The sequence below is a fragment of the Triticum urartu genome, chromosome 2A, assembly GCF_056163025.1.
Source record: "Triticum urartu cultivar PI428250 chromosome 2A, HENAU_Tu73, whole genome shotgun sequence".
Taxonomy (NCBI): domain Eukaryota; kingdom Viridiplantae; phylum Streptophyta; class Magnoliopsida; order Poales; family Poaceae; genus Triticum; species Triticum urartu.
Window position 1 is genome coordinate 343,229,151 of NC_141874.1, and position 13,753 is coordinate 343,242,903.

At 47.2% G+C, this 13,753-nt stretch overlaps 1 pseudogene; it reads right to left on the reverse strand.

The window, feature by feature from the left end:
* The window catches only part of LOC147985034 (uncharacterized), a 56,238-nt pseudogene extending 42,766 nt beyond the window's left edge, over positions 1-13,472 (reverse strand).
* Positions 13,473-13,753: the final 281 nt, after the last annotated feature.

Here is a 13,753-nt window from a genome sequence, read left to right on the forward strand (position 1 = left end):
TTTCGAGGGTATGGTCATCTTGCCTGCAAAGTTCTCAGAGTTGCCTTGATCCTCGAAATCGTACTCAACGGGCTCCTCATTCACGTACTCGTCTCCCGGCTCTACCCAAGCAAGAACAACAAGCAAAAGGAACACAATCAACCACGTGCAATGCTCAAACAACATGATGCAAACATGGTATGATATGCGGGATGCGATATGTGATGCATTTGCATGATTTGGAAGGGAATGATTGAACCTGGCCTCAACTTGGAAAACCAAGAGTGCCACTAGAAAGGTGAGTTGATTTCGGTTGAAATTGATATAAAGATCACCGGAATCGGATGCACCGTTTGGAAAGGGCAAGCAAAACAAATATGGCACCGGTCTGTGATAAACAGCAAGTAGCCATCTAAATGCATCAAGATAAATATGCTACAACACTCAAACATGGCAACCAAATACATGGCAGGGATCCACTCATGATGCTTGTCAAAAGATGAACAGTGAGCTACGGCTAATTCACTCAATAACAAGCTCAAACAAGCATGGCAAAAATGCAAAACATTACTGGTCTCAGACTTTGCGAAATTAACAGCAAGTCAGGAAATTATCATGAGGAAGCAATGTTTAGAGCATGAAAACTACATGCTACAGGAACATATCATGGCAACTTAATGCATGGCATGAAGCTACTCAAAGCATATAACAAAAGTCCCTTAGTGACCATGAGCCAAAAGGGATCAGAAAATACAATTGCAAGCATGTGAACATAGCAAAACATAAACAGATTCAGACTTGGTGAAAAACTAGAGCATGCAAAACAGTTAACAAGTAGGCATGTTTACGAGCTCGATGCACTCACTACGAGGCATTGCATGACAAACTAAGCATACACCCAGCAAGTAGACACGGCATAGAAGCTAGACATGACAAGAACAACAACATAGCATGCACGGATCAACAACAACAAGCTCGGCAAAATTGGTAAACATGTTAACAATCTGCCAGGAACATTTAATAGCAAAAGTAGAGCTCGATTGACTCAAGCTAGGGTGCTCCATAATTGTAAACAAAGACATGGATGGATAGAGCATAACATTATCTACAAAACATCCTTACTGATCATGCCCAAAAGATGCACGGATCACTAGGAAACAACATGAACATATGGCATAAAAATAATGACAGGGCAAGGACTTCGTGAAATTCTAAGTCCCTGAAACCAGCATCATTGAGTAAGCTACTTTGCATGCTTGTGCTAGTCACCACAAAGATCACAAAAATACATGGCATACACCCCTGTAAAGATGGCATGGCATTCTTCAAAACACATGTAGAGCTCAGGATCATAGCATGCACACATTAATCATGGCAAAAATGACAAAAGTGCATTTGCTGAAATAGATCTAAAATAATCATCACATAGCCCTCTTCCAACTGCATTTCTGGCATCAAGATGAGCTCAAATGAAAATGATGCAACGAGATGAAATGATGTACTCGTCGAGACGAACATTTTGATATGCTGCACGCACGAATCGGAGCTACGGATGCAGAGTTATGGCATGACAAAGATTGCAAAAAAGGCTAGGGTTTAGGGACGAAAAAGTCAACCCCGAGATCGTCTCAGATCTGGATCCGGCGCGGGGGTACTGTAGCGATGCGGTGGCGGATCTCGCCGGAGAAGCTTGGGGCACCGGAGTTGGAGGAGGTGGCCGGAGTTGGAGGGAGATCACCGGAGGGGCTCGGTCATCGAGGAGGACGATGGCGGCGGTGGCGGCACCGGCCTCGGGCGGCGCGGCAGAGGCGAGCTCCGGCGGGCGGTGGGGCGAGCAACGGCGGGCGGCAGGGCGAGCAACGGCGGACGGCGGGATAAGCACCGTCGGGCGGCGGGGTCTCGGGCACCCGCGCGGGCGGCGGCGCGCGGATGGGCTTGGGGGGGCGAACTGGGCCTCGTCGGGCCGGCGGCGGAGGGAGTGGCGGCGCGCCACGTGGCACGCAGGGACTGGTGCGGCGGTTGTGTCCGGCAACGGTGGACATTGTCCGGCCGCGCGGAGATGGCGGGGAGCTAGGTTAGGGTAGGAAGAGATCCGAAATTTCATGGAGGGACCTATATATAGAGGTAGAGGGAGCTAGGAGGCTCCAAATTGAGCACGGTTTTCGGCCACGCGATCGTGATCGAACGCTCTAGATGATGGAGGAGGTTTAGGTGGGTTTTGGGCCACTTTGGAGGGGTGTTGGACTGCAACACACACGAGGCCTTTTCGGTCCCTCGGTTAACCATTGGAGTATCAAACGAAGTCCAAATGGCACGAAACTTGACAGGCGGTCTACCGGTAGTAAACCAAGGCTGCATGACAAGTCTCGGTCCAATCAGAAAACGGTTAACCCCCCCCCCCACACACACACACGGAAATAGGTAGAAAGGGACACCGAAGGACATAGGAGCGCCGGAATGCAAAACAGACAACGGGGAAAATGCTCGGATGCATGAGACGAACACGTATGCAAATGCAATGCTCATGATGACATGATATGAGATGCATGACAAAGACAAAACACACGGAGACAAAAAACCCGACAACGATGAAATAAAATAACTTAGTGCCGGAAACAGCAAGAGTTGGAATACAAATAAGGTAGGTTACATCCGGGGTGTTACAACACTCCACCACTACGAAAGGATCTCGTCCCGAGATCTAGGGTTGGAAAAACTCCGGGTACTCAGAACGGAGGTGATCCTCGCATTCCCAGGTGGCTTCACGGTCGAAATGATGTGACCACTTGACTTTGAGGAATTTTATTGACTTGTTGCGAGTCTTGCACTCAGTTTCTTCAAGAATAGCAACGGGGTGCTCACGATAAGACAGGTCTTCTTGGAGATCAATGTCTTCGAAGTTGACGGTGCGGTCAGGAGTCTTGAAGCACTTGCGGAGTTGAGACACGTGGAACACGTCATGCACATTTGCAAAGTTGGAGGGAAGCTCAAGTTGATAGGCCAGATCGCCTCTCTTGCTGACGATCTTGAAAGGACCCACGTATCTAGGGGCAAGCTTCCCTTTGATACCGAAGCGACGAGTACCTTTCATTGGAGAGACGCGGAGGTAGACATGGTCTCCGATCTCGAAAGCCAAGTCACGGTGCTTGCTATCATAGTAGCTCTTCTGGCGCGATTGCGCGGCTTTGAGATTATCACGAATGACTTTGCACATCTCTTCTGCCTCTGTGATCAAGTCATTGCCAAGAAGTTGACGTTCACCAGTCTCTGACCAGTTAAGAGGAGTACGGCACTTCCTGCCATGGAGAATTTCGAATGGGGCCTTGCCCGAACTCACTTGGAAGCTGTTGTTGTAGGAGAACTCGGCATATGGAAGACAATCTTCCCACATCATACCGAAGGAGATGACGCAAGCCCTGAGCGTATCTTCAAGAATCTGATTTACTCGCTCAACTTGGCCACTAGTTTGAGGATGAAAAGTTGTGCTAAAGCGAATGTTGCTGCCCATGGCCTTCTGAAAAGAATCCCAAAACTTAGAGGTGAAGATGTTGCCACGATCTGAAGATATCAACTGCGGAATGTCGTGCAGCAAGACAATCCGGGAGGTATATAGCTCTGCCAATTGAGCTGCTGTGATAGATTCTTTGATAGGCAGAAAGTGAGCCACTTTAGTGAGTTTGTCGATGACAACGAAGATAGCATCATTGCCACGCTTGGACTTTGGAAATCCAGTCATGAAGTCCATCTCAATGTGGTCAAACTTCCATTCTGGAATGGCAAGAGGTTGGAGGAGACCAGCTGGTCGTTAGTGTTCTGCTTTCACTCTTCTGCAGACATCACATTCGTTCATGAACTGAGCAATCTTGCGCTTCATTCGAGTCCACCAATACGACTGCTTGAGGTCATGGTACATCTTTGTACTTCCAGGGTGGATAGAGAGGAGTGAATTGTGAGCCTCGTTCATAATGACTTTACGAAGATCACCTTTAGGCACAACAATGCGATCCTCGAAGAATAGAGTATCCTTGTCATCAAGATGATAGCACTTGTACTTGGGTTGACTCTTGGCAATCCCAATCTTCACCTTCTTCACCATAGCATCAAGAAGTTGAGCCTCGCGAATCTGATCTTCCAAAGTAGGAGAGACTTGGAGGTTGGTGAGGAAACCTTGAGGAACAACTTGAAGGTTGAGTTTGCGGAAAGCTTCACAAAGCTCGGGTTGGTAAGGCTTGAGAATCAAATTGTTGCAGTAAGCCTTCCTGCTCAATGCGTCAGCAATTACATTGGCCTTGCCCGGAGTATATTCGATACTCGGATTATACTCTTGAATAATTTCGACCCAACGAGTCTGGCTGAGGTTGAGATTAGGCTGAGTGAAGATGTACTTGAGACTCTTATGATCAGTGAAGATGTCCACTTTTCTTCCCAATAAGAGATGTCTCCAAGTTAAAAGAGCATGCACAACTGCCGCCAACTCGAGGTCGTGAGTGGGGTAGTTCTTTTCGTTGGGCTTCAACTGGCGAGAGGTATAAGCCACAACTTTCTTCTCTTGCATCAACACTGCACCAAGACCTTGAAGGGAAGCATCAAAGAAGACCTCGAACGGTTTGGATTCATCAGGAGGAGTCAGAACTGGAGCAGTGGCTAACTTCTCTTTCAGGGTGTTGAAAGCGATGTCACATTTAGGAGACCAGACGTACTTGACGTGCTTCTGGAGAAGGTTGTGCACATGAGGATTTTTCCGGACTTGTTGCTTGTTGTTCCGGCCTCATTTAAACTTGCCTAGATAGGTAGTTTTCATTTGCTTCACCCTCTTGCCATGTTTAACAACATTTAATATTGTTGGGTACATAACCGAGATCGAACTAAATAACTTGAATGTGGTGTTCCATCAATATGCAACTCATTGCATATTGAGATTCACTTAATTTGTAGGATTGTTTGTGCACTTTGCCATGCCATGCTTCTTTAAACCAGACATGCATCATACTTGATTGTCCATCATGCCATGTTAATGTGGTGGTTGTTTACTGTGTGGTTTGCTTCTTTCTGGTGTTGCTTCTTCGGGTTGGTTCTGATAACGTCGCGTTTGTGAGGATCCGTTCGACTACGTTCGTTTGTCTTCTTCATGGGCTCGTTCTTCTTCGGGATTTCAGGCAAGATGACCATACCCTCGAAATCCCTTCTATCTTTGCTTGCTAGTTGCTCGCTCTTTTGCTATGCCTATGCTGCAATACCCACCACTTGCTTATCATGCCTCCCATATTGCTAAGCCAAGCCTCTAACCCACCTTGTCCCAGCAAACCGTTGTTTGGCTATGTTACCGCTTTGCTCAGCCCCTCTTATAGCGTTGTTAGTTGCAGGTGAAGATTGGAGCTTGTTTCATGTTTGGAATATGGTTATTTTGTTGGGATATCACAATATCTGTTATTTAATTAGTGCATCTATATACTTGGTAAAGAGTGGAAGGCTCAGCCTTATGCCTGGTGTTTTGTTCCACTCTTGCTGCCCTAGTTTCCGTCATATCGGTGTTATGTTCCCGGATTTTGCGTTCCTTACGCGGTTGGGTTGGGAACCCCTTGACAGTTCGCCTTGAATAAAACTCCTCCAGCAAGACCCAACATTGGTTTTACCATTTGCCACCTAGCCTTTTCTTTCCCTTGGGTAGGCCTGCCCAAGGGTCATCTTTATTTACCCCCCCCCCCAGGCCAGTGCTCCTCTAAGTGTTGGTCTGAAACGGGCAGCCTGCGGGGCCACCTCAGGGCAACTCGAGGGCTGGTTTTACTCGTAGCTTGACCTATCCGATGTGCCCTGAGAACAAGATATGTGCAGTTCCTATCGGGATTTGTCGGCACATCTGGGTGGCTTTGCTGGACTTGTTTTACCATTGTCGAGGATGTCTTGTAACCGGGATTCTGAGCCTGATCGGGTCTTCCTGGGAGAAGGAATATCCTTCGTTGACCGTGAGAGCTTGTGATGGGCTAAGTTGGGACACCCCTGCAGGGATTTGAACTTTCGAAAGTCGTGCCTGTGGTTATGGGCAGATGGGAATTTGTTAATTTCCGGTTGTAGAAAACCTGAAACTTAACTTAATTAAAATGCATCAACCGTGTGTGTATCCATGATGGTCTCTTCTCGGCGGAGTCCGGGAAGTGAACACGGTGTTGGAGTAATGCTTGACGTAGGTTGTTCTAGGATCACTTCTTGATCATAGTTGTTCGACCGTGCTTTTGCCTTCTCTTCTCGCTCTCTTTTGCGAATATGTTAGCCACCATATATGCTAGTCGCTTGCTGCAGCTCCTCGTCATACCTTTACCCTTCCTATAAGCTTAAATAGTCTTGATCGCGAGGGTGTGAGATTGCTGAGTCCCCGTGACTCACAGATTACTTCCAAAACAAGATGTAGGGACCGATGATACCACTCCAGGTGATGCGATTGAGCTCAAGTGGGAGTTCAATGAAGACTCTCGTTGTTACTATGTGTCTTTCCCAGATGATCAGTAGTGGTGCCCAGTTGGGACGATCGGGGATCTGTGTAGCATTTGGGGTAGTCTTCTTTTATTTTGGTTCCGTAGTCAGACCTTGTGTGAATCTGGATGATGTAATGCTTTATTCATGTATTGTGTGAAGTGGCGATTGTAAGCCAACTATGTATCGTTTCCCCTTTATTTATATTACATGGGTTGTTTGCGAAGATTACCTCACTTGCGACATTGCTTTCAATGCGGTTATGCCTCTAAGTCGTGCTTCGACACGTAGGAGATATAGCCGCGATCTCAGAGAAGTTCTCAACGAACCTTCGACAATAGCTTGTGAGACCAAGGAAGTTGCGGAGTTGCTTCACGTTCTGAGGTGGTTCCCAATTCACAATTGCAGACACCTTCTCAGGATTCACCGCTATGCCCTTGGCAGAGATGATATGCCCAAGGTAGAGAACCTCATCGAGCCAAAACTCGCACTTTGAAAACTTCGCATAGAACTGATGTTCTCTGAGTTTATCCACCACCAAACGCAAGTGCTTGGCATGATCCTCTTTGTTCTTGGAAAAGACCAAAATGTCATTGAGGTAGACCAAGACGAAGTCATTTGTGTGGGCGTTGAGGATGAATTTCATCATGCGAGAGAATGTTGGCGGAGCGTTGACGAGGCCAAAAGACATGACAATGCATTCATATGAACCATAGCTCGTTCTGAATGCTGTCTTAGGGATATCTTGCTCACGAATGCGAATCTGATGATAGTCCATACGGAGATCAAGCTTGGAGAAAACTTGAGCACCTTTGAGTTGTTCAAACAGCTCGTTGATGTTGGGAAGTGGGTACTTGTTCTTTAGTCTTCTTGTTCAATGGACGGTAGTCGACACAAAGTCGGTCTGTTCCATCCTTCTTCTTCACAAAAAGAACTCCACAACCCCACGTAGAAGAACTAGGTCGGATGAGACCCATACGCTCTTGAATATCGAGTTGCTTCTTCAACTCCTTCAACTCTTCAGGTCCAAGCTTGTAAGGACGTTTGCAAACAGGTTCCGTGCCAGGCTCAAGATCGGTGACAAATTCAACTGGCCGGTGCGGAGGCATTCCTGGAAGCTCTTCTGGAAAGATGTCTTGATATTCGCAAACGACCGGAATTTGCGAGATGGCATCCAGCTCGCCCTTCTCATTGAGAGAAAACAGACGGATGGTATTATCCCTTGCGGCAAAGACAATTACATCCTCAGACGAATGAGTCAATTGAATCTGCCTGGCGGCACAATCAAGCTGAGCCTTGTGCTTAGAAAGCCAGTCCATTCCAAGAATAAGATCGATATCCAAGTTACCAAGGACCATTGGGGAAGCCAGAAACTTGAAATCACCCATCATGATAGAAATATCCGGGACCATCATGCTAGAACTCAAACGCTTAGCCGGAGAAACAACTTGCAAAGCTTTAGGTAATGCCTTAGTGCCAAAGTTGTGCTCCGATGCAAATGGGAATGACATGAAAGAATGCGATGCACCAGAGTCAAAAAGAACTTTTGCTGGAATATCGTTAACAGGAAGGTTACCCATAATCACATCTAACGAGTCCTCTGCCTGAGCTGCATTCAGCAAGTTGACCTTGGCGTGCTTGGGGTTATGCTTGACCACTGCGGTACTAGCAGATCTCACAGGAGGAGGAAGATGCCTCTGATTGAAGCATTTGTTGGCATAGTGACCCTTCTGCTGACACTTGTTGCACGTGACCTCCGAGAGCGGACGGTGATACGGAGCACTTGATCTTGGAGATTGAGACGAAGTCTTGTTCTGAAAGCCTGGGTTGGGTGGGTGGGAAGATCCACTGCCACTCTTGTTCTTCTGCTGATAAGGCTGACGGAACGGAGGAGGAGGCAGCCAATACTTTTGCTTCTTAGAAACCACTTGAGTTGAGGAAGAAGAAGTCACATCTCTGACTCGTTTCTTGGAAGCATCGCACTTCAGTTGGGCAGCCTCTTGCTTCATTGCCATGTTGTAAAACTCATCGTACTTCTTGGGCTCAAAAAGGACGAGAGCTAGTTGGAGTTCTTCTCTGAGGCCACCCCTGAACTGATATATCATGCTCTTCTCGTCAGGGACGTCCTGCTTAGCGAAACGGGCGAGCCTCTGGAACAGAATGTTATACTGATAAACAGACAAAGTGCCTTGCTTCAGGTTGCGGAATTCCTCACGCTTGCTTTCAACAACACTCTGAGGAATGTGATGAGCTTTGAAGTCTTAACAGAATTCATCCCAGGTAATCACACGGCCTCCTCTGGAATCTTTGTATTGCTGAAACCATTCTGCAGCTTGGTCTTTGAGTTGGAAGGAGGCAAACTTGACAAAGTCCTCAGGCATGACGTTGCTGCACTCGAAATGCTTGCAGATATCCACGAGCCAATCATCAGCGTTTGAGGCCTCGACACAGTTACTGAAGGTCTTTGGCTGATTAGCAAGGAACTGGTTGAGTGTAGCAAACTGATTCTGATTGTTGCCATGGCCTTGGTTGCGCTCTTACAGAATTTGCATGATCAGCTGTGTGTTTGCATTGGTAGCGGCCATCACAGCTTGCCATGCCTCTGGAGTCGGAGTCGTGCGCGTTGGAGGAGCCATCCTAGAGAGGGTGACATCCGTTAGCATCTTGACAGACATATATTCAAGCTGAATCAAATGGATCGAAATTGGAACTTATAGCCTTCACATCCGAACAACATGAACGAATGAATTCCAATTGAAATGGTCACATATCCATAAATTGAGAAGCCACTTAGATAGAGGTAGAAGAATAAAACAACAAGGTACGGACAAGAACAAATACTTGGTAAGGATTACCCAATCACAAACCAAATATCCGCGGAAGAAGAACTAGAGCTACAAGAATTCCCACCTATGAAACTCCCGAACCTTTCTGGTTATGCAATCAGGTGTTGGGGATACATGGGAAGCATAATATCTCACCCAAAGCTAGCAAATCCTACATCCAGGTGTATCCATCCTTCAACACATAACCAAGAAACCTTCGGAAACCATTTACCTCAACCTTCGAAAAGCATCTGTTATACGAGTTAGAGCGACACTTCCGAACTCCCGCCCCAGTACTGGGTGGCGTCGAGGTTATCTCACCAACAACTGCATAAAAGAGATTTTCGATGTCGGCGAAACTCAGGTATTCCAGAATCTCAACGATAAAATTGTGACGACAACACCTCGGAGCTCAACTCCCCGGGACACTGCCACAACCCCTAAATGTCAGGAGGCACCAAGAACAATGTTCTCGTCACAAAACCATTGGAACGATTCCAAGATACCCGCGTGATCCTAAAAAAATTAGTGAAATTTGAGAAGAGAAGAGTCAAAACTCTACGTCAGGATGCCTCACCAGAGCGACGAAGGGACTGAGGAGTAAAAAGAATTCCTACTCTCTGATATATATAATCCTAAATGACTCAAAACATTTTTCTAGACTCAACAACGCCAGCGATTCGATCAAGCAGGGGGCTCCTAAGGTTGGGGATGGCTTTGATTACCAACTTGTAACGCCCTCGATGCGGCTATATCTCCTACGTGTCAAAGCACGACTTAGAGGCATAACCGCATCGAAAGCAATGTCGCAAGTGAGGTAATCTTCGCAAACAACCCATGTAATATAAATAAAGGGGAAAGGATACATAGTTGGCTTACACTGGCCACGACACACAAATACATAAATAACATTGCATGCATCCAAATACACTCAAGGTCCGACTACGAAACCAAAATAAAGATCAACCCCCAAATGCGACAAAGTCCCCGATCGCCCCAACTGGGCACCACTACTGATCATCTGGGAAAGACACATACTAACGACGAGAGTCTTCATCGAACTCCCACTTGAGCTCAATCGCATCACCTGGAGTGGTATCATCGGTCCCTACATCTGGTTTTGGAAGTAATCTGTGAGTCACGGGGACTCAGTAATCTCACACCCTCGCGATCAAGACTATTTAAGCTTATAGGAAGGGTAAAGGTATGATGAGGAGTTGCAGCAAGCGACTAGCATATATGGAGGCTAACATATTCGCAAAGGAGAGCGAGAAGAGAAGGCAAAAGCACGGTCAAACAACTATGATCAAGAAGTGATCCTAGGACAACCTACGTCAAGCATTACTCCAACACCGTGTTCACTTCCCAAACTCCGCCGAGAAGAGACCATCACGGATACACACGCGGTTGATGCATTTTAATTAAGTTAAGTTTCAGGTTATCTACAACCGGACATTAACAAATTCCCATCTGCCCATAACCGCGGGCACGGCTTTCGAAAGTTCAAATCCCTGCAGGGGAGTCCCAACTTAGCCCATCACAAGCTCTCACGGTCAACGAAGGATATTCCTTCTCCCAAAATATTCCAATCAGACTCGGCATCCCGGTTACAAGACATCCTCGACAATGGTAAAACAAGTCCAGCAACACCGCCCGAATGTGCCGACTAATCCCGATAGGAGCTGCACATATCTCGTTCTCAGGGCACACTCAGATGAGACTAGCTACGAGTAAAACCAGCCCTCAAGTTTCCCTGAGGTGGCCCCGCAGGCAGCTCAGCCGGACCAACACTCAGAGGAGCACTGGCCCAGGGGGGTTTAATAAAGATGACCCTCGGGCTCCGGAAACCCAAGGGAAAAAGGGGCTAGGTGGCGAATGGTAAAACCAAGGTTGGCATTGCTGGAGGAGTTTTATTCAAGGCAAACTGTCAAGGGGTTCCCATTATAACCCAACCGTGTAAGGAACGCAAAATCCGGGAACATAACGCCGATATGACGGAAACTAGGACGGCAAGAGTGGAACAAAACACTAGGCAAAGGCCGAGCCTTCCACCCTTTACCAAGTATATAGGTGCATTAAGATAAACAAGATAATATGGTGATATCCCAACAATAAACATGTCCCAACAAGGAACGATCTCCAATCTTCACCTGCAACTAGCAACGCTATAAGAGGGGCTGAGTAAAGCGGTAACATAGCCAAACAACGGTTTGCTAGGACAAGGTGGGTTAGGGGTTTGACATGGCAATATGGGAGGCATGATAAGCAAGTGGTAGGCATCGTAGCATAGGCATAGCAAAAGAGTGAGCATCTAGAAAGCAAAGATAGAAGTGATTTCGAGGGTATGGTCATCTTGCCTGCAAAGTTCTCAGAGTTGCCTTGATCCTCGAAAGCGTACTCGACGGGCTCCTCGTTCACGTACTCGTCTCCCGGCTCTACCCAAGCAAGAACAACAAGCAAAAGGAACACAATCAACCACGTGCAATGCTCAAACAACATGATGCAAACATGGTATGATATGCGGGATGCGATATGTGATGCATATGCATTACTTGGAAAGGAATGATTGAACCTGGCCTCAACTTGGAAAACCAAGAGTGCCACTGGAAAGGTGAGTTGATTTCTGTCGAAATCGATATAAACATCACCGGAATAGGATGCACGGTTTGGAAATGGCAAGCAAAACAAATATGGCACCGGTCTGCGATAAACAGCAAGTAGCCATCTAAATGCATCAAGATAAATATGCTACGGCACTCAAACATGGCAACAAAATACATGTCAGTGATCCACTCATGATGCTTATCAAAATATGAACACTGAGCTATGGCTAATTCACTCAATAACAAGCTCAAAGAAGCATGGCAAAAATGCAAAACATTACTGGTCTCAGACTTGGTGAAATTAACAGCAAGTCAGGAAATTATCATGAGGAAGCAATGTTTAGAGCATGAAAACTACATGCTACAGGAACATATCATGGCAACGTAAGGCATGGCATGAAGCTACTCAAAGCATATAACAAAAGTCCCTTAGTGACCATGAGCCAAAAGGGATCAAAAAATACAATTGCAAGCATGTGAACATAGCAAAACATAAACAGATTCAGACTTGGTGAAAAACTAGAGCATGCAAAACAGTTAACAAGTAGGCATGTTTACGAGCTCGATGCACTCACTACGAGGCATTGCTTGACAAACTAAGCATACACCCAGCAAATAGACACGGCATAGAAGCTAGACATGACAAGAACAACAACATAGCATGCACGGATCAACAACAACAAGCTCGGCAAAATTGGTAAACATGTTAACAATCTGCCAGGAACATTTAATAGCAAAAGTAGAGCTCGATTGACTCAAGCTAGGGTGCTCCATAATTGCAAACAACGACATGGATGGATAGAGCATAACATTATCTACAAAACATCCTTACTGATCATGCCCAAAAGATGCGCGGATCACTAGGAAACAACATGAACATATGGCATAAAAATAATGACAGGGCAAGGACTTCGTGAAATTCTAAGTCCCTGAAACCAGCATCATTAAGTAAGCTACTTTGCATGCTTGTGCTAGTCACCACAAAGATCACAAAAATACATGGCATACACCCCTGTAAAGATGGCATGGCATTCTTCAAAACACATGTAGAGCTCAGGATCATAGCATGCACACATTAATCATGGCAAAAATGACAAAAGTGCATTTGCTGAAACAGATCTGAAATAATCATCACATAGCCCTCTTCCAACAGCATTTCGGGCATCAAGATGAGCTCAAATGAAAATGATGCAATGGGATGAAATGATGTACTCGTCGAGGCGAACATTTTGATATGCTCCACGCACGAATCGGAGCTACGGATGCAGAGTTATGGCATGACAAAGATTGCAAAAAAAATGCTAGGGTTTAGGGACGAAAAAGTCAACCCCGAGATCGTCTCAGATCTGGATCCGGCGCGGGGGTACTGTAGCGATGCGGTGGCGGATCTCGCAGGAGAAGCTTGGGGCGCCAGAGTTGGAGGAGGTGGCAGGAGTAGGAGGGAGCTCGCCGGAGGGGCTCGGTCGTCGAGGAGGATGATGGCGGTGGTGGCGGCACCGGCCTCGGGCGGCGCGGCAGAGGCGAGCGCCGGCTGGCGGCGGAGCGAGCAATGGCGGGCAGCGGGGCGAGCTACGGCGGACGGCGGGGCGAGCGCCATTGGGCGGCGGGGTCTCGGGCACCCGCGCGGGCGGCGGTGCGTGGATGGGCTTGGGGGGCGAACTGGGCCTCGTCGGGCCGGCATCGGAGGGAGTGGCGGCGCGCCACATGGCACGCGGGGACTGGTGTGGCGGTTGTGTCCGGCGACGGCGGACGTTGTCCGGCCGCGCAGAGGAGGCGGGGAGCTAGGTTAGGATAGGAAGAGATCTGAAATTTCGTGGAGGGGACTATATATAGAGGTAGAGGGAGCTAGGAGGCTCCAAATTGAGCACGGTTTTCGGC